Source organism: Melospiza georgiana, chromosome W (genome assembly GCF_028018845.1).
Source record: "Melospiza georgiana isolate bMelGeo1 chromosome W, bMelGeo1.pri, whole genome shotgun sequence".
Taxonomy (NCBI): Eukaryota; Metazoa; Chordata; class Aves; order Passeriformes; family Passerellidae; genus Melospiza; species Melospiza georgiana.
In genome coordinates this window covers 19,926,111-19,950,185 of record NC_080464.1, presented here as the reverse complement: position 1 = coordinate 19,950,185, position 24,075 = coordinate 19,926,111, and positions in this window count along the sequence as shown.

Genomic DNA, 24,075 nt, shown 5'->3' with positions numbered 1-24,075 from the left:
GCATCCTACCTTCGTCTTTAGCGCCTCTTCTCATCTACATCTCGGCAAAAAGCTTTTCCACTATGTCTGGCTCGGAAAAACTGTGCCAGCACTGAAAACATCTCCCATCGTGTTCTAGACGTTGCACGGATGTCTGCCAAGTGTTTGGCAGGAAGAAAAGAAAAGGTGTCCAAAACAGCTTCCAATCGAACGTTCATGTTACTGGAAAAGTCAAGAGAGTGCAAAAGTACTCTTTTGTATCAGTTGGCAAGGTGCGCACGCAATCCCAGTGTTGTACAGCTTGCTTCTTCACCTTCCCGAAGCTGCCGCTCTCTCCGGCGCTTGGAGCCGAAGAAGCGGCTTCTTTGCGCAAAGACGATTGTGCTGCTCACAGTGCTCTCCTTAGCGCGGCTTCTGCCGAAAGACGCCCGGGAGCGGCTCTTAGCTCCGGACAGCATCCTACCTTCGTCTTTAGCGCATCTTCTCATCTACATCTTGGCAAAAAGCTTTTCCACTATGTCTGGCTAGGAAAAACTGTGCCAGCACAGAAAACATCTCCCATCGTGTTCTAGACGTTGCACGGATGTCTGCCAAGTGTTTGGCAGGAAGAAAAGACAAGTTGTCCAAAACAGCTTCCAATCGAACGTTCATGTGATTGGAAAAGTCAGGACAGTGCAAAAGTACTGTTTTCTAATAGTTGGCAAGGTGCGCACACAATCCCAGTGTTGTACAGCTTGCTTCTTCACCTTCCCGAAGCTGCCGCTCTCTCCGGCTCCCGGAGCCGAAGATGCGGCTTCTTCGCGCAAAGACGATTGTGCCGCTCACAGTGCTCTCCTTAGCGCGGCTTCTGCCGAAGGACGCCCGGGAGCGGCTCTTAGCTCCGGACAGCATCCTACCTTCGTCTTTAGCGCCTCTTCTCATCTACATCTCGGCAAAAAGCTTTTCCACTATGTCTGGCTCGGAAAAACTGTGCCAGCAGAGAAAACATCTCCCATCGTGTTCTAGACGTTGCACGGATGTCTGCCAAGTGTTTGGCAGGAAGAAAAGAAAAGTTGTCCAAAACAGCTTCCAATCGAACGTTCATGTGATTGCAAAAGTCAGGAGATTGCAAAAGGACTGTTTTGTAATAGTTGGCAAGGTGCGCAGAGAATGCCAGTGTTGTACAGCTTGCTTCTTTACCTTTTCCAAGTTGCCGCTCTACCCGGCTCCCGGAGCCGAAGATGCGGCTTCTTCGCGCAAAGACGATTGTGCCGCTCACAGTGCTCTCCTTAGCGCGGCTTCTGCCCAAAGACGCCCCGGAGCGGCTCTTAGCTCCGGACAGCATCCTACCTTCATCTTTAGCGCCTCTTCTCATCTACATCTCGGCAAAAAGCTTTTCCACTATGTCTGGCTAGGAAAAACTGTGCCAGCACAGAAAACATCTCCCATCGTGTTCTAGACGTTGCACAGATGTCTGCCAAGTGTTTGGCAGGAAGAAAAGAAAAGTCGTCCAAAACAACTTCTAATCGAATGTTCTTGTGACTGGAAAAGTCAGGACAGTGCAAAAGTACTGTTTTCTAATAGTTGGCAAGGTGCGCACACAATCCCAGAGTTGTACAGCTTGCTTCTTTACCTTTTCCAAGTTGCCGCTCTCCCCGGCTCCCGGAGCCGAAGAAGCGGCTTCTTCGCGCAAAGACGATTGTGCCGCTCACAGTGCTCTCCTTAGCGCAGCTTCTGCCGAAAGACGCCCCGGAAGCGGCTCTTAGCTCCGGACAGCATCCTACCTTCGTCTTTAGCGCCTCTTCTCATCTACATTTCGGCAAAAAGCTTTTCCACTATGTCTGGCGCGGAAAAACTGTGCCAGCACAGAAAACATCTCCCATCGTGTTCTAGACGTTGCACGGATTTCTGCCAAGTGTTTGGCAGGAAGAAAAGAAAAGTTGTCCAAAACAGCTTCCAATCGAATGTTCATGTGACTGGAAAAGTCAGGAGAGTGCAAAAGTACTGTTTTGTATCAGTTGGCAAGGTGCGAACACAATCCCAGTGTTGTACAGCTTGCTTCTTCACCTTCCCGAAGCTGCCGCTCTCTCCGGCTCCCGGAGCCGAAGATGCGGCTTCTTCGCGCAAAGACGATTGTGCCGCTCACAGTGCTCTCCTTAGCGCGGCTTCTGCCGAAGGACGCCCGGGAGCGGCTCTTAGCTCCGGACAGCATCCTACCTTCGTCTTTAGCGCCTCTTCTCATCTACATTTCGGCAAAAAGCTTTTCCACTATGTCTGGCTCGGAAAAACTGTGCCAGCACAGAAAACATCTCCCATCGTGTTCTAGACGTTGCACGGATGTCTGCCAAGTGTTTGGCAGGAAGAAAAGAAAAGTTGTCCAAAACAGCTTCCAATCGAACGTTCATGTGATTGGAAAAGTCAGGAGAGTGCAAAAGTACTGTTTTGTATCAGTTGGCAAGGTGCGCACACAATCCCAGTGTTGTACAGCTTGCTTCTTCACCTTCCCGAAGCTGCCGCTCTCTCCGGCTCTTGGAGCCGAAGAAGCGGCTTCTTCGCGCAAAGACGATTGTGCCGCTCACAGTGCTCTCCTTAGCGCGGCTTCTGCCGAAAGACGCCCGGGAGCGGCTCTTAGCTCCGGACAGCATCCTACCTTCTTCTTTAGCGCCTCTTCTCATCTACATCTCGGCAAAAAGCTTTTCCACTATGTCTGGCTCGGAAAAACTGTGCCAGCACTGAAAAGATCTCCAATCGTGTTCTAGACGTTGCACGGATGTCTGCCAAGTGTTTGGCAGGAAGAAAAGAAAAGTTGTCCAAAACAGCTTCCAATCGAATGTTCATGTGATTGGAAAAGTCAGGAGAGTGCAAAAGTACTGTTTTGTATCAGTTGGCAAGGTGCGCACACAATCCCAGTGTTGTACAGCTTGCTTCTTCACCTTTCCGAAGCTGCCGCTCTCTCCGGCTCCCGGAGCCGAAGAAGCGGCTTCTTCGCGCAAAGACGATTGTGCCGCTCACAGTGCTCTCCTTAGCGCGGCTTCTGCCGAAAGACGCCCGGGAGCGGCTCTTAGCTCCGGACAGCATCCTACCTTCGTCTTTAGCGACTCTTCTCATCTACATCTCGGCAAAAAGCTTTTCCACTATGTCTGCTAGGAAAAACTGTGCCAGCACAGAAAACATCTCCCATCGTGTTCCAGACGTTGCACGGATGTCTGCCAAGTGTTTGGCAGGAAGAAAAGGAAAGTTGTCCAAAACCGCTTCTAATCGAATGTTCATGTGATTGGAAAAGTCAGGAGAGTGCAAAAGTACTTTTTTGTATCAGTTGGCAAGGTGCGCACGCAATCCCAGTGTTGTACAGCTTGCTTCTTCACCTTCCCGAAGCTGCCGCTCTCTCCGGCTCCCGGAGCCGAAGAAGCGGCTTCTTCGCGCAAAGACGATTGTGCCGCTCACAGTGCTCTCCTTAGCGCGGCTTCTGCCGAAAGACGCCCGGGAGCGGCTCTTAGCTCCGGACAGCATCCTACCTTCGTCTTTAGCGCCTCTTCTCATCTACATCTCAGCAAAAAGCTTTTCCACTATGTCTGGCTAGGAAAAACTGTGCCAGCACAGAAAACATCTCCAATTGTGTTCTAGACGTTGCACGGATGTCTGCCAAGTGTTTGGCAGGAAGAAAAGAAAAGTTATCCAAAACAGCTTCCAATCGAATGTTCATGTGATTGGAAAAGTCAGGAGAGTGCAAAAGTACTGTTTTCTAATAGTTGGCAAGGTGCGCACACAATCCCAGTGTTGTACAGCTTGCTTCTTCACCTTCCCGAAGCTGCCGCTCTCTCCGGCTCCCGGAGACGAAGATGCGGCTTCTTCACGCAAAGACGATTGTGCCGCTCACAGTGCTCTCCTTAGCGCGGCTTCTGCCGAAGGACGCCCGGGAGCGGCTCTTAGCTCCGGACAGCATCCTACCTTCGTCTTTAGCGCCTCTTCTCATCTACATCTCGGCAAAAAGCTTTTCCACTATGCCTGGCTAGGAAAAACTGTGCCAGCACAGAAAACATCTCCCATCGTGTTCTAGACATTGCACGGATGTCTGCCAAGTGTTTGGCAGGAAGAAAAGAAAAGTTGTCCAAAACAGCTTCCGATCGAATGTTCATGTGACTGGAAAAGTCAGGAGAGTGCAAAAGTACTGTTTTGTATCAGTTGGCAAGGTGCGCACGCAATCCCAGTGTTGTACAGCTTGCTTCTTCACCTTCCCGAAGCTGCCGCTCTCTCCGGCTCCCGGAGCCGAAGATGCGGCTTCTTCGCGCAAAGACGATTGTGCCGCTCACAGTGCTCTCCTTAGCGCGGCTTCTGCCGAAGGACGCCCGGGAGCGGCTCTTAGCTCCGGACAGCATCCTACCTTCGTCTTTAGCGCCTCTTCTCATCTACATTTCGGCAAAAAGCTTTTCCACTATGTCTGGCTCGGAAAAACTGTGCCAGCACAGAAAACATCTCCCATCGTGTTCTAGACGTTGCACGGATGTCTGCCAAGTGTTTGGCAGGAAGAAAAGAAAAGTTGTCCAAAACAGCTTCCAATCGAACGTTCATGTGATTGGAAAAGTCAGGAGAGTGCAAAAGTACTGTTTTGTATCAGTTGGCAAGGTGCGCACACAATCCCAGTGTTGTACAGCTTGCTTCTTCACCTTCCCGAAGCTGCCGCTCTCTCCGGCTCCCGGAGCCGAAGAAGCGGCTTCTTCGCGCAAAGACGATTGTGCCGCTCACAGTGCTCTCCTTAGCGCGGCTTCTGCCGAAAGACGCCCGGGAGCGGCTCTTAGCTCCGGACAGCATCCTACCTTCTTCTTTAGCGCCTCTTCTCATCTACATCTCGGCAAAAAGCTTTTCCACTATGTCTGGCTCGGAAAAACTGTGCCAGCACTGAAAACATCTCCAATCGTGTTCTAGACGTTGCACGGATGTCTGCCAAGTGTTTGGCAGGAAGAAAAGAAAAGTTGTCCAAAACAGCTTCCAATCGAATGTTCATGTGATTGGAAAAGTCAGGAGAGTGCAAAAGTACTGTTTTGTATCAGTTGGCAAGGTGCGCACACAATCCCAGTGTTGTACAGCTTGCTTCTTCACCTTTCCGAAGCTGCCGCTCTCTCCGGCTCCCGGAGCCGAAGAAGCGGCTTCTTCGCGCAAAGACGATTGTGCCGCTCACAGTGCTCTCCTTAGCGCGGCTTCTGCCGAAGGACGCCTGGGAGCGGCTCTTAGCTCCGGACAGCATCCTACCTTCGTCTTTAGCGCCTCTTCTCATCTACATCTCGGCAAAAAGCTTTTCCACTATGTCTGGCTCGGAAAAACTGTGCCAGCCGAGAAAACATCTCCCATCGTGTTCTAGACGTTGCACGGATGTCTGCCAAGTGTTTGGCAGGAAGAAAAGAAAAGTTGTCCAAAACAGCTTCCAATCGAACGTTCATGTGATTGGAAAAGTCAGGAGATTGCAAAAGTACTGTTTTGTAATAGTTGGCAAGGTGCGCAGAGAATGCCAGTGTTGTAGAGCTTGCTTCTTTACCTTTTCCAAGTTGCCGCTCTACCCGGCTCCCGGAGCCGAAGAAGCGGCTTCTTCGCGCAAAGACGATTGTGCCGCTCACAGTGCTCTCCTTAGCGCGGCTTCTGCCCAAAGACGCCCCGGAGCGGCTCTTAGCTCCGGACAGCATCCTACCTTCATCTTTAGCGCCTCTTCTCATCTACATCTCGGCAAAAAGCTTTTCCACTATGTCTGGCTAGGAAAAACTGTGCCAGCACAGAAAACATCTCCCATCGTGTTCTAGACGTTGCACAGATGTCTGCCAAGTGTTTGGCAGGAAGAAAAGAAAAGTCGTCCAAAACAACTTCCAATCGAATGTTCTTGTGACTGGAAAAGTCAGGACAGTGCAAAAGTACTGTTTTCTAATAGTTGGCAAGGTGCGCACACAATCCCAGAGTTGTACAGCTTGCTTCTTTACCTTTTCCAAGTTGCCGCTCTCCCCGGCTCCCGGAGCCGAAGAAGCGGCTTCTTCGCGCAAAGACGATTGTGCCGCTCACAGTGCTCTCCTTAGCGCAGCTTCTGCCGAAAGACGCCCCGGAAGCGGCTCTTAGCTCCGGACAGCATCCTACCTTCGTCTTTAGCGCCTCTTCTCATCTACATTTCGGCAAAAAGCTTTTCCACTATGTCTGGCGCGGAAAAACTGTGCCAGCACAGAAAACATCTCCCATCGTGTTCTAGACGTTGCACGGATTTCTGCCAAGTTTTTGGCAGGAAGAAAAAAAAAGTTGTCCAAAACAGCTTCCAATCGAATGTTCATGTGACTGGAAAAGTCAGGAGAGTGCAAAAGTACTGTTTTGTATCAGTTGGCAAGGTGCGAACACAATCCCAGTGTTGTACAGCTTGCTTCTTCACCTTCCCGAAGCTGCCGCTCTCTCCGGCTCCCGGAGCCGAAGATGCGGCTTCTTCGCGCAAAGACGATTGTGCCGCTCACAGTGCTCTCCTTAGCGCGGCTTCTGCCGAAGGACGCCCGGGAGCGGCTCTTAGCTCCGGACAGCATCCTACCTTCGTCTTTAGCGCCTCTTCTCATCTACATTTCGGCAAAAAGCTTTTCCACTATGTCTGGCTCGGAAAAACTGTGCCAGCACAGAAAACATCTCCCATCGTGTTCTAGACGTTGCACGGATGTCTGCCAAGTGTTTGGCAGGAAGAAAAGAAAAGTTGTCCAAAACAGCTTCCAATCGAACGTTCATGTGATTGGAAAAGTCAGGAGAGTGCAAAAGTACTGTTTTGTATCAGTTGGCAAGGTGCGCACACAATCCCAGTGTTGTACAGCTTGCTTCTTCACCTTTCCGAAGCTGCCGCTCTCTCCGGCTCCCGGAGCCGAAGAAGCGGCTTCTTCGCGCAAAGACGATTGTGCCGCTCACAGTGCTCTCCTTAGCGCGGCTTCTGCCGAAAGACGCCCGGGAGCGGCTCTTAGCTCCGGACAGCATCCTACCTTCTTCTTTAGCGCCTCTTCTCATCTACATCTCGGCAAAAAGCTTTTCCACTATGTCTGGCTCGGAAAAACTGTGCCAGCACTGAAAACATCTCCAATCGTGTTCTAGACGTTGCACGGATGTCTGCCAAGTGTTTGGCAGGAAGAAAAGAAAAGTTGTCCAAAACAGCTTCCAATCGAATGTTCATGTGATTGGAAAAGTCAGGAGAGTGCAAAAGTACTGTTTTGTATCAGTTGGCAAGGTGCGCACACAATCCCAGTGTTGTACAGCTTGCTTCTTCACCTTTCCGAAGCTGCCGCTCTCTCCGGCTCCCGGAGCCGAAGAAGCGGCTTCTTCGCGCAAAGACGATTGTGCCGCTCACAGTGCTCTCCTTAGCGCGGCTTCTGCCGAAAGACGCCCGGGAGCGGCTCTTAGCTCCGGACAGCATCCTACCTTCGTCTTTAGCGCCTCTTCTCATCTACATCTCGGCAAAAAGCTTTTCCACTATGTCTGCTAGGAAAAACTGTGCCAGCACAGAAAACATCTCCCATCGTGTTCCAGACGTTGCACGGATGTCTGCCAAGTGTTTGGCAGGAAGAAAAGGAAAGTTGTCCAAAACCGCTTCTAATCGAATGTTCATGTGACTGGAAAAGTCAGGAGAGTGCAAAAGTACTTTTTTGTATCAGTTGGCAAGGTGCGCACGCAATCCCAGTGTTGTACAGCTTGCTTCTTCACCTTCCCGAAGCTGCCGCTCTCTCCGGCTCCCGGAGCCGAAGAAGCGGCTTCTTCGCGCAAAGACGATTGTGCCGCTCACAGTGCTCTCCTTAGCGCGGCTTCTGCCGAAAGACGCCCGGGAGCGGCTCTTAGCTCTGGACAGCATCCTACCTTCGTCTTTAGCGCCTCTTCTCATCTACATCTCAGCAAAAAGCTTTTCCACTATGTCTGGCTAGGAAAAACTGTGCCAGCACAGAAAACATCTCCAATTGTGTTCTAGACATTGCACGGATGTCTGCCAAGTGTTTGGCAGGAAGAAAAGAAAAGTTATCCAAAACAGCTTCCAATCGAATGTTCATGTGATTGGAAAAGTCAGGAGAGTGCAAAAGTACTGTTTTCTAATAGTTGGCAAGGTGCGCACACAATCCCAGTGTTGTACAGCTTGCTTCTTCACCTTCCCGAAGCTGCCGCTCTCTCCGGCTCCCGGAGCCGAAGATGCGGCTTCTTCACGCAAAGACGATTGTGCCGCTCACAGTGCTCTCCTTAGCGCGGCTTCTGCCGAAGGACGCCCGGGAGCGGCTCTTAGCTCCGGACAGCATCCTACCTTCGTCTTTAGCGCCTCTTCTCATCTACATCTCGGCAAAAAGCTTTTCCACTATGCCTGGCTAGGAAAAACTGTGCCAGCACAGAAAACATCTCCCATCGTCTTCTAGACATTGCACGGATGTCTGCCAAGTGTTTGGCAGGAAGAAAAGAAAAGTTGTCCAAAACAGCTTCCGATCGAATGTTCATGTGATTGGAAAAGTCAGGACAGTGCAAAAGTACTGTTTTCTAATAGTTGGCAAGGTGCGCACACAATCCCAGTGTTGTACAGCTTGCTTCTTCACCTTCCCGAAGCTGCCGCTCTCTCCGGCTCCCGGAGCCGAAGATGCGGCTTCTTCGCGCAAAGACGATTGTGCCGCTCACAGTGCTCTCCTTAGCGCGGCTTCTGCCGAAAGACGCCCGGGAGCGGCTCTTAGCTCCGGACAGCATCCTACCTTCGTCTTTAGCGCCTCTTCTCATCTACATTTCGGCAAAAAGCTTTTCCACTATGTCTGGCTCGGAAAAACTGTGCCAGCACAGAAAACATCTCCCATCGTGTTCTAGACGTTGCACGGATGTCTGCCAAGTGTTTGGCAGGAAGAAAAGAAAAGTTGTCCAAAACAGCTTCCAATCGAATGTTCATGTGACTGGAAAAGTGAGGAGTGTGCAAAAGTACTGTTTTGTATCAGTTGGCAAGGTGCGCACGCAATCCCAGTGTTGTACAGCTTGCTTCTTCACCTTCCCGAAGCTGCCGCTCTCTCCGGCTCCCGGAGCCGAAGAAGCGGCTTCTTCGCGCAAAGACGATTGTGCCGCTCACAGTGCTCTCCTTAGCGCGGCTTCTGCCGAAAGATGCCCGGGAGCGGCTCTTAGCTCCGGACAGCATCCTACCTTCGTCTTTAGCGCCTCTTCTCATCTACATCTTGGCAAAAAGCTTTTCCACTATGTCTGCTAGGAAAAACTTTGCCAGCACAGAAAACATCTCCCATCGTGTTCCAGACGTTGCACGGATGTCTGCCAAGTGTTTGGCAGGAAGAAAAGGAAAGTTGTCCAAAACAGCTTCTAATCGAATGTTCATGTGACTGGAAAAGTCAGGAGAGTGCAAAAGTACTGTTTTGTATCAGTTGGCAAGGTGCGCACGCAATCCCAGTGTTGTACAGCTTGCTTCTTCACCTTCCCGAAGCTGCCGCTCTCTCCGGCTCCCGGAGCCGAAGAAGCGGCTTCTTCGCGCAAAGACGATTGTGCCGCTCACAGTGCTCTCCTTAGCGCGGCTTCTGCCGAAAGACGCCCGGGAGCGGCTCTTAGCTCCGGACAGCATCCTACCTTCGTCTTTAGCGCCTCTTCTCATCTACATCTCAGCAAAAAGCTTTTCCACTATGTCTGGCTAGGAAAAACTGTGCCAGCACAGAAAACATCTCCAATCGTGTTCTAGACGTTGCACGGATGTCTGCCAAGTGTTTGGCAGGAAGAAAAGAAAAGTTGTCCAAAACAGCTTCCAATCGAACGTTCATGTGATTGGAAAAGTCAGGAGAGTGCAAAAGTACTGTTTTCTAATAGTTGGCAAGGTGCGCACACAATCCCAGTGTTGTACAGCTTGCTTCTTTACCTTTTCCAAGTTGCCGCTCTACCCGGCTCCCGGAGCCGAAGAAGCGGCTTCTTCGCGCAAAGACGATTGTGCCGCTCACAGTGCTCTCCTTAGCGCGGCTTCTGCCGAAAGACGCCCCGGAGCGGCTCTTAGCTCCGGACAGCATCCTACCTTCGTCTTTAGCGCCTCTTCTCATCTACATCTCGGCAAAAAGCTTTTCCACTATGCCTGGCTAGGAAAAACTGTGCCAGCACAGAAAACATATCCCATCGTGTTCTAGACGTTGCACGGATGTCTGCCAAGTGTTTGGCAGGAAGAAAAGAAAAGTTGTCCAAAACAGCTTCCAATCAAATGTTCATGCGACTGGAAAAGTCAGGAGACTGCAAAAGTACTGTTTTGTATCAGTTGGCAAGGTGCGCACACAAACCCAGTGTTGTACAGCTTGCTTCTTCACCTTCCCGAAGCTGCCGCTCTCTCCGGCTCCCAGAGCCGAAGAAGCGGCTTCTTCGCGCAAAGACGATTGTGCCGCTCACAGTGCTCTCCTTAGCGCGGCTTCTGCCGAAAGACGCCCGGGAGCGGCTCTTAGCTCCGGACAGCATCCTACCTTCGTCTTTAGCGCATCTTCTCATCTACATCTTGGCAAAAAGCTTTTCCACTATGTCTGGCTAGGAAAAACTGTGCCAGCACAGAAAACATCTCCCATCGTGTTCTAGACGTTGCACTGATGTCTGCCAAGTGTTTGGCAGGAAGAAAAGACAAGTTGTCCAAAACAGCTTCCAATCGAACGTTCATGTGATTGGAAAAGTCAGGAGAGTGCAAAAGTACTGTTTTCTAATAGTTGGCAAGGTGCGCACACAATCCCAGTGTTGTACAGCTTGCTTCTTCACCTTCCCGAAGCTGCCGCTCTCTCCGGCTCCCGGAGCCAAAGATGCGGCTTCTTCGCGCAAAGACGATTGTGCTGCTCACAGTGCTCTCCTTAGCGCGGCTTCTGCCGAAAGACGCCCGGGAGCGGCTCTTAGCTCCGGACAGCATCCTACCTTCGTCTTTAGCGCCTCTTCTCATCTACATCTCGGCAAAAGGCTTTTCCACTATGTCTGGCTAGGAAAAACTGTGCCAGCACAGAAAACATCTCCCATCGTGTTCCAGACGTTGCACGGATGTCTGCCAAGTGTTTGGCAGGAAGAAAAGAAAAGTTGTCCAAAACAGCTTCCAATCGAACGTTCATGTGATTGGAAATGTCAGGAGAGTGCAAAAGTACTGTTTTCTAATAGTTGGCAAGGTGCGCACACAATCCCAGTGTTGTACAGCTTGCTTCTTTACCTTTTCCAAGTTGCCGCTCTACCCGGCTCCTGGAGCCAAAGAAGCGGCTTCTTCGCGCAAAGACGATTGTGCCGCTCACAGTGCTCTCCTTAGCGCGGCTTCTGCCGAAGGACGCCCGGGAGCGGCTCTTAGCTCCGGACAGCATCCTACCTTCATCTTTAGCGCCTCTTCTCATCTACACCTCGGCAAAAAGCTTTTCCACTATGTCTGGCTAGGAAAAACTGTGCCAGCACAGAAAACATCTCCCATCGTGTTCTAGACGTTGCACAGATGTCTGCCAAGTGTTTGGCAGGAAGAAAAGAAAAGTTGTCCAAAACAGCTTCCAATCGAATGTTCATGTGACTGGAAAAGTCAGGAGAGTGAAAAAGTACTTTTTTGTATCAGTTGGCAAGGTGCGCACACAATCCCAGTGTTGTACAGCTTGCTTCTTCACCTTCCCGAAGCTGCCGCTCTCTCCGGCTCCCGGAGCCAAAGAAGCGGCTTCTTCGCGCAAAGACGATTGTGCCGCTCACAGTGCTCTCCTTAGTGCGGCTTCTGCCGAAAGACGCCCGGGAGCTGCTCTTAGCTCCGGACAGCATCCTACCTTCTTCTTTAGCGCCTCTTCTCATCTACATCTCGGCAAAAAGCTTTTCCACTATGTCTGGCTCGGAAAAACTGTGCCAGCACAGAAAACATCTCCCATCGTGTTCTAGACGTTGCACGGATGTCTGCCAAGTGTTTGGCAGGAAGAAAAGAAAAGTTGTCCAAAAGAGCTTCCAATCGAACGTTCATGTGATTGGAAAAGTCAGGACAGTGCAAAAGTACTGTTTTCTAATAGTTGGCAAGGTGCGCACACAATCCCAGTGTTGTACAGCTTGCTTCTTCACCTTCCCGAAGCTGCCGCTCTCTCCGGCTCCCGGAGCCGAAGATGCGGCTTCTTCGCGCAAAGACGATTGTGCTGCTCACAGTGCTCTCCTTAGCGCGGCTTCTGCCGAAACACGCCCGGGAGCGGCTCTTAGCTCCGGACAGCATCCTACCTTCGTCTTTAGCGCCTCTTCTCATCTACATCTCGGCAAAAAGCTTTTCCACTATGTCTGGCTAGGGAAAACTGTGCCAGCACAGAAAACATCTCCCCTCGTGTTCTAGACGTTGCACGGATATCTGCCAAGTGTTTGGCAGGAAGAAAAGAAAAGTTGTCCAAAACAGCTTCCAATCGAATGTTCATGTGACTGGAAAAGTCAGGAGACTGCAAAAGTACTGTTTTCTAATAGTTGGCAAGGTGCGCACACAATCCCAGTGTTGTACAGCTTGCTTCTTTACCTTTTCCAAGTTGCCGCTCTACCCGGCTCCCGGAGCCGAAGAAGCGGCTTCTTCGCGCAAAGACGATTGTGCCGCTCACAGTGCTCTCCTTAGCGCGGCTTCTGCCGAAAGACGCCCCGGAGCGGCTCTTAGCTCCGGACAGCATCCTACCTTCGTCTTTAGCGCCTCTTCTCATCTACATCTCGGCAAAAAGCTTATCCACTTTGTCTGGCTAGGAAAAACTGTGCCAGCACAGAAAACATCTCCCATCGTGTTCTAGACGTTGCACGGATGTCTGCCAAGTGTTTGGCAGGAAGAAAAGAAAAGTTGTCCAAAACAGCTTCCAATCGAACGTTCATGTGATTGGAAAAGTCAGGAGAGTGCAAAAGTACTGTTTTGTATCAGTTGGCAAGGTGCGCACACAATCCCAGTGTTGTACAGCTTGCTTCTTCACCTTTCCGAAGCTGCCGCTCTCTCCGGCTCCCGGAGCCGAAGAAGCGGCTTCTTCGCGCAAAGACGATTGTGCCGCTCACAGTGCTCTCCTTAGCGCGGCTTCTGCCGAAAGACGCCCGGGAGCGGCTCTTAGCTCCGGACAGCATCCTACCTTCTTCTTTAGCGCCTCTTCTCATCTACATCTCGGCAAAAAGCTTTTCCACTATGTCTGGCTCGGAAAAACTGTGCCAGCACTGAAAACATCTCCAATCGTGTTCTAGACGTTGCACGGATGTCTGCCAAGTGTTTGGCAGGAAGAAAAGAAAAGTTGTCCAAAACAGCTTCCAATCGAATGTTCATGTTACTGGAAAAGTGAGGAGAGTGCAAAAGTACTGTTTTCTAATAGTTGGCAAGGTGCGCACACAATCCCAGTGTTGTACAGCTTGCTTCTTCACCTTTCCGAAGCTGCCGCTCTCTCCGGCTCCCGGAGCCGAAGAAGCGGCTTCTTCGCGCAAAGACGATTGTGCCGCTCACAGTGCTCTCCTTAGCGCGGCTTCTGCCGAAAGACGCCCGGGAGCGGCTCTTAGCTCCGGACAGCATCCTACCTTCTTCTTTAGCGCCTCTTCTCATCTACATCTCGGCAAAAAGCTTTTCCACTATGTCTGCTAGGAAAAACTGTGCCAGCACAGAAAACATCTCCCATCGTGTTCCAGACGTTGCACGGATGTCTGCCAAGTGTTTGGCAGGAAGAAAAGGAGAGTTGTCTAAAACAGCTTCTAATCGAATGTTCATGTGACTGGAAAAGTCAGGACAGTGCAAAAGTACTATTTTGTATCAGTTGGCAAGGTGCGCATGCAATCCCAGTGTTGTACAGCTTGCTTCTTCACCTTCCCGAAGCTGCCGCTCTCTCCGGCTCCCGGAGCCGAAGAAGCGGCTTCTTCGCGCAAAGACGATTGTGCCGCTCACAGTGCTCTCCTTAGCGCGGCTTCTGCCGAAAGACGCCCGGGAGCGGCTCTTAGCTCCGGAGAGCATCCTACCTTCGTCTTTAGCGCCTCTTCTCATCTACATCTCAGCAAAAAGCTTTTCCACTATGTCTGGCTCAGAAAAACTGTGCCAGCACAGAAAACATCTCCAATTGTGTTCTAGACGTTGCACGGATGTCTGCCAAGTTTTTGGCAGGAAGAAAAGAAAAGTTGTCCAAAACAGCTTCCAATCGAATGTTCATGTTACTGGAAAAGTGAGGAGAGTGCAAAAGTACTGTTTTCTAATAGTTGGCAAGGTGCGCACACAATCCCAGTGTTGTACAGCTTGCTTCTTCACCTTTCCGAAGCTGCCGCTCTCTCCGGCTCCCGGAGCCGAAGAAGCGGCTTCTTCGCGCAAAGACGATTGTGCCGCTCACAGTGCTCTCCTTAGCGCGGCTTCTGCCGAAAGACGCCCGGGAGCGGCTCTTAGCTCCGGACAGCATCCTACCTTCTTCTTTAGCGCCTCTTCTCATCTACATCTCGGCAAAAAGCTTTTCCACTATGTCTGCTAGGAAAAACTGTGCCAGCACAGAAAACATCTCCCATCGTGTTCCAGACGTTGCACGGATGTCTGCCAAGTGTTTGGCAGGAAGAAAAGGAGAGTTGTCTAAAACAGCTTCTAATCGAATGTTCATGTGACTGGAAAAGTCAGGACAGTGCAAAAGTACTATTTTGTATCAGTTGGCAAGGTGCGCATGCAATCCCAGTGTTGTACAGCTTGCTTCTTCACCTTCCCGAAGCTGCCGCTCTCTCCGGCTCCCGGAGCCGAAGAAGCGGCTTCTTCGCGCAAAGACGATTGTGCCGCTCACAGTGCTCTCCTTAGCGCGGCTTCTGCCGAAAGACGCCCGGGAGCGGCTCTTAGCTCCGGAGAGCATCCTACCTTCGTCTTTAGCGCCTCTTCTCATCTACATCTCAGCAAAAAGCTTTTCCACTATGTCTGGCTCAGAAAAACTGTGCCAGCACAGAAAACATCTCCAATTGTGTTCTAGACGTTGCACGGATGTCTGCCAAGTTTTTGGCAGGAAGAAAAGAAAAGTTGTCCAAAACAGCTTCCAATCGAACGTTCATGTGATTGGAAAAGTCAGGAGAGTGCAAAAGTACTGTTTTCTAATAGTTGGCAAGGTGCGCACACAATCCCAGTGTTGTACAGCTTGCTTCTTCACCTTCCCGAAGCTGCCGCTCTCTCCGGCTCCCGGAGCCGAAGATGCGGCTTCTTCACGCAAAGACGATTGTGCCGCTCACAGTGCTCTCCTTAGCGCGGCTTCTGCCGAAGGACGCCCGGGAGCGGCTCTTAGCTCCGGACAGCATCCTACCTTCGTCTTTAGCGCCTCTTCTCATCTACATTTCGGCAAAAAGCTTTTCCATATGTCTGGCTCGGAAAAACTGTGCCAGCACAGAAAACATCTCCCCTCGTGTTCTAGACGTTGCACGGATTTCTGCCAAGTGTTTGGCAGGAAGAAAAAAAAAGTTGTCCAAAACAGCTTCCAATCGAATGTTCATGTGACTGGAAAAGTCAGGAGAGTGCAAAAGTACTGTTTTCTATCAGTTGGCAAGGTGCGCACACAATCCCAGTGTTGTACAGCTTGCTTCTTTACCTTTTCCAAGTTGCCGCTCTCTCCGACTCCCGGAGCCGAAGATGCGGCTTCTTCACGCAAAGACGATTGTGCCGCTCACAGTGCTCTCCTTAGCGCGGCTTCTGCCGAAGGACGCCTGGGAGCGGCTCTTAGCTCCGGACAGCATCCTACCTTCGTCTTTAGCGCCTCTTCTCATCTACATTTCGGCAAAAAGCTTTTCCACTATGTCTGGCTTGGAAAAACTGTGCCAGCACAGAAAACATCTCCCATCGTGTTCTAGACGTTGCACGGATTTCTGCCAAGTGTTTGGAAGGAAGAAAAAAAAAGTTGTCCAAAACAGCTTCCAATTGATAGTTCATGTGACTGGAAAAGTCAGGAGAGTGCAAAAGTACTGTTTTCTAATAGTTGGCAAGGTGCGCACACAATCCCAGTGTTGTACAGCTTGCTTCTTTACCTTTTCCAAGTTGCCGCTCTACCCGGCTCTCGGAGCCGAAGAAGCGGCTTCTTCGCGCAAAGACGATTGTGCCGCTCACAGTGCTCTCCTTAGCGCGGCTTCTGCCGAAAGACGCCCCGAAGCGGCTCTTAGCTCCGGACAGCGTCCTACCTTCGTCTTTAGCGCCTCTTCTCATCTACATCTCGGCAAAAAGCTTTTCCACTATGTCTGGCTAGGAAAAACTGTGCCAGCACAGAAAACATCTCCCATCGTGTTCTAGACGTTGCACGGATGTCTGCCAAGTGTTTGGCAGGAAGAAAAGAAAAGTTGTCAAAAACAGCTTCCGATCGAACGTTCATGTGATTGGAAAAGTCAGGAGACTGCAAAAGTACTGTTTTCTAATAGTTGGCAAGGTGCGCACACAATCCCAGTGTTGTACAGCTTGCTTCTTCACCTTCCCGAAGCTGCCGCTCTCTCCGGCTCCCGGAGCCGAAGAAGCGGCTTCTTTGCGCAAAGACGATTGTGTCGCCCACAGTGCTCTCCTTAGCGCAGCTTCTGCCGAAAGACGCCCGGGAGCGGCTCTTAGCTCCGGACAGCATCCAACCTTCGTCTTTAGCGCCTCTTCTCATCTACATCTCGGCAAAAAGCTTTTCCACTATGCTTGGCTAGGAAAAACTGTGCCAGCACAGAAAACATCTCCCATCGTGTTCTAGACGTTGCACGGATGTCTGCCAAGTGTTTGGAAGGAAGAAAAGAAAAGTTGTCCAAAACAGCTTCCGATCGAATGTTCATGTGATTGGAAAAGTCAGGAGAGTGCAAAAGTACTGTTTTCTAATAGTTGGCAAGGTGCGCACACAATCCCAGTGTTGTACAGCTTGCTTCTTCACCTTCCCGAAGCTGCCGCTCTCCCCGGCTCCCGGAGCCGAAGATGCGACTTCTTCGCGCAAAGACGATTGTGCCGCTCACAGTGCTCTCCTTAGCGTGGCTTCTGCCGAAGGACGCCTGGGAGCGGCTCTTAGCTCCGGACAGCATCCTACCTTCGTCTTTAGCGCCTCTTCTCATCTACATTTCGGCAAAAAGCTTTTCCACTATGTCTGGCTCGGAAAAACTGTGCCAGCACAGAAAACATCTCCCATCGTGTTCTAGACGTTGCACGGATGTCTGCCAAGTGTTTGGCAGGAAGAAAAGAAAAGTTGTCCAAAACAGCTTCCAATCGAACGTTCATGTGATTGGAAAAGTCAGGAGAGTGCAAAAGTACTGTTTTCTAATAGTTGGCAAGGTGCGCACACAATCCCAGTGTTGTACAGCTTGCTTCTTCACCTTCCCGAAGCTGCCGCTCTCTCCGGCTCCCGGAGCTAAAGAAGCGGCTTCTTCGCGCAAAGACGATTGTGCCGCTCACAGTGCTCTCCTTAGCGCGGCTTCTGCCGAAAGACGCCCGGGAGCGGCTCTTAGCTCCGGACAGCATCCTACCTTCGTCTTTAGCGCCTCTTCTCATCTACATCTCGGCAAAAAGCTTTTCCACTATGTCTGCAGGGAAAAACTGTGCCAGCACAGAAAACATCTCCCATCGTGTTCCAGACGTTGCACGGATGTCTGCCAAGTGTTTGGCAGGAAGAAAAGGAAAGTTGTCCAAAACAGTATCTAATCGAATGTTCATGTGACTGGAAAAGTCAGGAGAGTGCAAAAGTACTATTTTGTATCAGTTGGCAAGGTGCGCACGCAATCCCAGTGTTGTACAGCTTGCTTCTTCACCTTCCCGAAGCTGCCGCTCTCTCCGGCTCCCGGAGCCGAAGAAGCGGCTTCTTCGCGCAAAGACGATTGTGCCGCTCACAGTGCTCTCCTTAGCGCGGCTTCTGCCGAAAGACGCCCGGGAGCGGCTCTTAGCTCCGGACAGCATCCTACCTTCGTCTTTAGCGCATCTTCTCATCTACATCTTGGCAAAAAGCTTTTCCACTATGTCTGGCTAGGAAAAACTGTGCCAGCACAGAAAACATCTCCCATCGTGTTCTAGACGTTGCGCGGATGTCTGCCAAGTGTTTGGCAGGAAGAAAAGAAAAGTTGTCCAAAACAGCTTCCAATCGAACGTTCATGTGATTGGAAAAGTCAGGAGAGTGCAAAAGTACTGTTTTCTAATAGTTGGCAAGGTGCGCACACAATCCCAGTGTTGTACAGCTTGCTTCTTCACCTTCCCGAAGCTGCCGCTCTCTCCGGCTCCCGGAGCCAAAGATGCGGCTTCTTCGCGCAAAGACTATTGTGCCCTCACAGTGCTCTCCTTAGCGCGGCTTCTGCCGAAAGACGCCCGGGAGCGGCTCTTAGCTCCGGACAGCATCCTACCTTCGTCTTTAGCGCCTCTTCTCATCTACATCTCGGCAAAAAGCTTTTCCACTATGTCTGGCTAGGAAAAACTGTGCCAGCACAGAAAACATCTCCCATCGTGTTCCAGACGTTGCACGGATGTCTGCCAAGTGTTTGGCAGGAAGAAAAGAAAAGTTGTCCAAAACAGCTTCCAATCGAACGTTCATGTGATTGGAAAAGTCAGGAGAGTGCAAAAGTACTGTTTTGTAATAGTTGGCAAGGTGCGCAGAGAATGCCAGTGTTGTACAGCTTGCTTCTTTACCTTTTCCAAGTTGCCGCTCTCTCCGGCTCCCGGAGCCGAAGATGCGGCTTCTTCACGCAAAGACGATTGTGCCGCTCACAGTGCTCTCCTTAGCGCGGCTTCTGCCGAAGGACGCCCGGGAGCGGCTCTTAGCTCCGGACAGCATCCTACCTTCGTCTTTAGCGCCTCTTCTCATCTACATCTCGGCAAAAAGCTTTTCCACTATGTCTGCAGGGAAAAACTGTGCCAGCACAGAAAACATCTCCCATCGTGTTCCAGACGTTGCACGGATGTCTGCCAAGTGTTTGGCAGGAAGAAAAGGAAAGTTGTCCAAAACAGTATCTAATCGAATGTTCATGTGACTGGAAAAGTCAGGAGAGTGCAAAAGTACTATTTTGTATCAGTTGGCAAGGTGCGCACACAATCCCAGTGTTGTACAGCTTGCTTCTTCACCTTCCCGAAGCTGCCGCTCTCTCCGGCTCCCGGAGCCGAAGAAGCGGCTTCTTCGCGCAAAGACGATTGTGCCGCTCACAGTGCTCTCCTTAGCGCGGCTTCTGCCGAAAGACGCCCGGGAGCGGCTCTTAGCTCCGGACAGCATCCTACCTTCGTCTTTAGCGCATCTTCTCATCTACATCTTGGCAAAAAGCTTTTCCACTATGTCTGGCTAGGAAAAACTGTGCCAGCACAGAAAACATCTCCCATCGTGTTCTAGACGTTGCACGGATGTCTGCCAAGTGTTTGGCAGGAAGAAAAGAAAAGTTGTCCAAAACAGCTTCCAATCGAACGTTCATGTGATTGGAAAAGTCAGGAGAGTGCAAAAGTACTGTTTTCTAATAGTTGGCAAGGTGCGCACACAATCCCAGTGTTGTACAGCTTGCTTCTTCACCTTCCCGAAGCTGCCGCTCTCTCCGGCTCCCGGAGCCAAAGATGCGGCTTCTTCGCGCAAAGACTATTGTGCCCTCACAGTGCTCTCCTTAGCGCGGCTTCTGCCGAAAGACGCCCGGGAGCGGCTCTTAGCTCCGGACAGCATCCTACCTTCGTCTTTAGCGCCTCTTCTCATCTACATCTCGGCAAAAAGCTTTTCCACTATGTCTGGCTAGGAAAAACTGTGCCAGCACAGAAAACATCTCCCATCGTGTTCCAGACGTTGCACGGATGTCTGCCAAGTGTTTGGCAGGAAGAAAAGAAAAGTTGTCCAAAACAGCTTCCAATCGAACGTTCATGTGATTGGAAAAGTCAGGAGAGTGCAAAAGTACTGTTTTGTAATAGTTGGCAAGGTGCGCAGAGAATGCCAGTGTTGTACAGCTTGCTTCTTTACCTTTTCCAAGTTGCCGCTCTCTCCGGCTCCCGGAGCCGAAGATGCGGCTTCTTCACGCAAAGACGATTGTGCCGCTCACAGTGCTCTCCTTAGCGCGGCTTCTGCCGAAGGACGCCCGGGAGCGGCTCTTAGCTCCGGACAGCATCCTACCTTCGTCTTTAGCGCCTCTTCTCATCTACATCTCGGCAAAAAGCTTTTCCACTATGTCTGCTAGGAAAAACTGTGCCAGCACAGAAAACATCTCCCATCGTGTTCCAGACGTTGCACGGATGTCTGCCAAGTGTTTGGCAGGAAGAAAAGGAGAGTTGTCTAAAACAGCTTCTAATCGAATGTTCATGTGACTGGAAAAGTCAGGACAGTGCAAAAGTACTATTTTGTATCAGTTGGCAAGGTGCGCATGCAATCCCAGTGTTGTACAGCTTGCTTCTTCACCTTCCCGAAGCTGCCGCTCTCTCCGGCTCCCGGAGCCGAAGAAGCGGCTTCTTCGCGCAAAGACGATTGTGCCGCTCACAGTGCTCTCCTTAGCGCGGCTTCTGCCGAAAGACGCCCGGGAGCGGCTCTTAGCTCCGGACAGCATCCTACCTTCGTCTTTAGCGCCTCTTCTCATCTACATCTCGGCAAAAAGCTTTTCCACTATGCCTGGCTAGGAAAAACTGTGCCAGCACAGAAAACATCTCCCATCGTCTTCTAGACATTGCACGGATGTCTGCCAAGTGTTTGGCAGGAAGAAAAGAAAAGTTGTCCAAAACAGCTTCCAATCGAACGTTCATGTGATTGGAAAAGTCAGGAGAGTGCAAAAGTACTGTTTTCTAATAGTTGGCAAGGTGCGCACACAATCCCAGTGTTGTACAGCTTGCTTCTTCACCTTCCCGAAGCTGCCGCTCTCTCCGGCTCCCGGAGCCGAAGATGCGGCTTCTTCGCGCAAAGACGATTGTGCCGCTCACAGTGCTCTCCTTAGCGCGGCTTCTGCCGAAGGACGCCCGGGAGCGGCTCTTAGCTCCGGACAGCATCCTACCTTCGTCTTTAGCGCCTCTTCTCATCTACATCTCGGCAAAAAGCTTTTCCACTATGTCTGGCTCGGAAAAACTGTGCCAGCAGAGAAAACATCTCCCATCGTGTTCTAGACGTTGCACGGATGTCTGCCAAGTGTTTGGCAGGAAGAGAAAAAAAGTTGTCCAAAACAGCTTCCAATCGAACGTTCATGTGATTGGAAAAGTCAGGAGAGTGCAAAAGTACTGTTTTGTAATAGTTGGCAAGGTGCGCAGAGAATGCCAGTGTTGTACAGCTTGCTTCTTTACCTTTTCCAAGTTGCCGCTCTCTCCGGCTCCCGGAGCCGAAGATGCGGCTTCTTCACGCAAAGACGATTGTGCCGCTCACAGTGCTCTCCTTAGCGCGGCTTCTGCCGAAGGACGCCCGGGAGCGGCTCTTAGCTCCGGACAGCATCCTACCTTCGTCTTTAGCGCCTCTTCTCATCTACATCTCGGCAAAAAGCTTTTCCACTATGTCTGCAAGGAAAAACTGTGCCAGCACAGAAAACATCTCCCATCGTGTTCTAGACGTTGCACGGATGTCTGCCAAGTGTTTGGCAGGAAGAAAAGAAAAGTTGTCCAAAACAGCTTCCAATCGAACGTTCATGTGATTGGAAAAGTCAGGAGAGTGCAAAAGTACTGTTTTCTAATAGTTGGCAAGGTGCGCACACAATCCCAGTGTTGTACAGCTTGCTTCTTCACCTTCCCGAAGCTGCCGCTCTCTCCGGCTCCCGGAGCCGAAGATGCGGCTTCTTCACGCAAAGACGATTGTGCCGCTCACAGTGCTCCCCTTAGCGCGGCTTCTGCCGAAGGACGCCCGGGAGCGGCTCTTAGCTCCGGACAGCATCCTACCTTCGTCTTTAGCGCCTCTTCTCATCTACATCTCGGCAAAAAGCTTTTCCACTATGTCTGGCTCGGAAAAACTGTGCCAGCAGAGAAAACATCTCCCATCGTGTTCTAGACGTTGCACGGATGTCTGCCAAGTGTTTGGCAGGAAGAGAAAAAAAGTTGTCCAAAACAGCTTCCAATCGAACGTTCATGTGATTGGAAAAGTCAGGAGAGTGCAAAAGTACTGTTTTGTAATAGTTGGCAAGGTGCGCAGAGAATGCCAGTGTTGTACAGCTTGCTTCTTTACCTTTTCCAAGTTGCCGCTCTCTCCGGCTCCCGGAGCCGAAGATGCGGCTTCTTCACGCAAAGACGATTGTGCCGCTCACAGTGCTCTCCTTAGCGCGGCTTCTGCCGAAGGACGCCCGGGAGCGGCTCTTAGCTCCGGACAGCATCCTACCTTCGTCTTTAGCGCCTCTTCTCATCTACATCTCGGCAAAAAGCTTTTCCACTATGTCTGCTAGGAAAAACTGTGCCAGCACAGAAAACATCTCCCATCGTGTTCCAGACGTTGCACGGATGTCTGCCAAGTGTTTGGCAGGAAGAAAAGGAGAGTTTTCTAAAACAGCTTCTAATCGAATGTTCATGTGACTGGAAAAGTCAGGACAGTGCAAAAGTACTATTTTGTATCAGTTGGCAAGGTGCGCATGCAATCCCAGTGTTGTACAGCTTGCTTCTTCACCTTCCCGAAGCTGCCGCTCTCTCCGGCTCCCGGAGCCGAAGAAACGGCTTCTTCGCGCAAAGACGATTGTGCCGCTCACAGTGCTCTCCTTAGCGCGGCTTCTGCCGAAAGACGCCCGGGAGCGGCTCTTAGCTCCGGAGAGCATCCTACCTTCGTCTTTAGCGCCTCTTCTCATCTACATCTCAGCAAAAAGCTTTTCCACTATGTCTGGCTCAGAAAAACTGTGCCAGCACAGAAAACATCTCCAATTGTGTTCTAGACGTTGCACGAATGTCTGCCAAGTGTTTGGCAGGAAGAAAAGAAAAGTTGTCCAAAACAGCTTCCAATCGAACGTTCATGTGATTGGAAAAGTCAGGAGAGTGCAAAAGTACTGTTTTCTAATAGTTGGCAAGGTGCGCACACAATCCCAGTGTTGTACAGCTTGCTTCTTCACCTTCCCGAAGCTGCCGCTCTCTCCGGCTCCCGGAGCCGAAGATGCGGCTTCTTCACGCAAAGACGATTGTGCCGCTCACAGTGCTCTCCTTAGCGCGGCTTCTGCCGAAGGACGCCCGGGAGCGGCTCTTAGCTCCGGACAGCATCCTACCTTCGTCTTTAGCGCCTCTTCTCATCTACATTTCGGCAAAAAGCTTTTCCATATGTCTGGCTCGGAAAAACTGTGCCAGCACAGAAAACATCTCCCCTCGTGTTCTAGACGTTGCACGGATTTCTGCCAAGTGTTTGGCAGGAAGAAAAAAAAAGTTGTCCAAAACAGCTTCCAATCGAATGTTCATGTGACTGGAAAAGTCAGTAGAGTGCAAAAGTACTGTTTTCTAATAGTTGGCAAGGTGCGCACACAATCCCAGTGTTGTACAGCTTGCTTCTTTACCTTTTCCAAGTTGCCGCTCTCTCCGGCTCCTGGAGCCGAAGATGCGGCTTCTTCACGCAAAGACGATTGTGCCGCTCACAGTGCTCTCCTTAGCGCGGCTTCTGCCGAAGGACGCCCGGGAGCGGCTCTTAGCTCCGGACAGCATCCTACCTTCGTCTTTAGCGCCTCTTCTCATCTACATTTCGGCAAAAAGCTTTTCCACTATGTCTGGCTTGGAAAAACTGTGCCAGCACAGAAAACATCTCCCATCGTGTTCTAGACGTTGCACGGATTTCTGCCAAGTGTTTGGCAGGAAGAAAAAAAAAGTTGTCCAAAACAGCTTCCAATTGAATGTTCATGTGACTGGAAAAGTCAGGAGAGTGCAAAAGTACTGTTTTCTAATAGTTGGCAAGGTGCGCACACAATCCCAGTGTTGTACAGCTTGCTTCTTTACCTTTTCCAAGTTGCCGCTCTACCCGGCTCTCGGAGCCGAAGAAGCGGCTTCTTCGCGCAAAGACGATTGTGCCGCTCACAGTGCTCTCCTTAGCGCGGCTTCTGCCGAAAGACGCCCCGAAGCGGCTCTTAGCTCCGGACAGCGTCCTACCTTCGTCTTTAGCGCCTCTTCTCATCTACATCTCGGCAAAAAGCTTTTCCACTATGTCTGGCTAGGAAAAACTGTGCCAGCACAGAAAACATCTCCCATCGTGTTCTAGACGTTGCACGGATGTCTGCCAAGTGTTTGGCAGGAAGAAAAGAAAAGTTGTCCAAAACAGCTTCCAATCGAACGTTCATGTGATTGGAAAAGTCAGGAGAGTGCAAAAGTACTGTTTTGTATCAGTTGGCAAGGTGCGCACACAATCCCAGTGT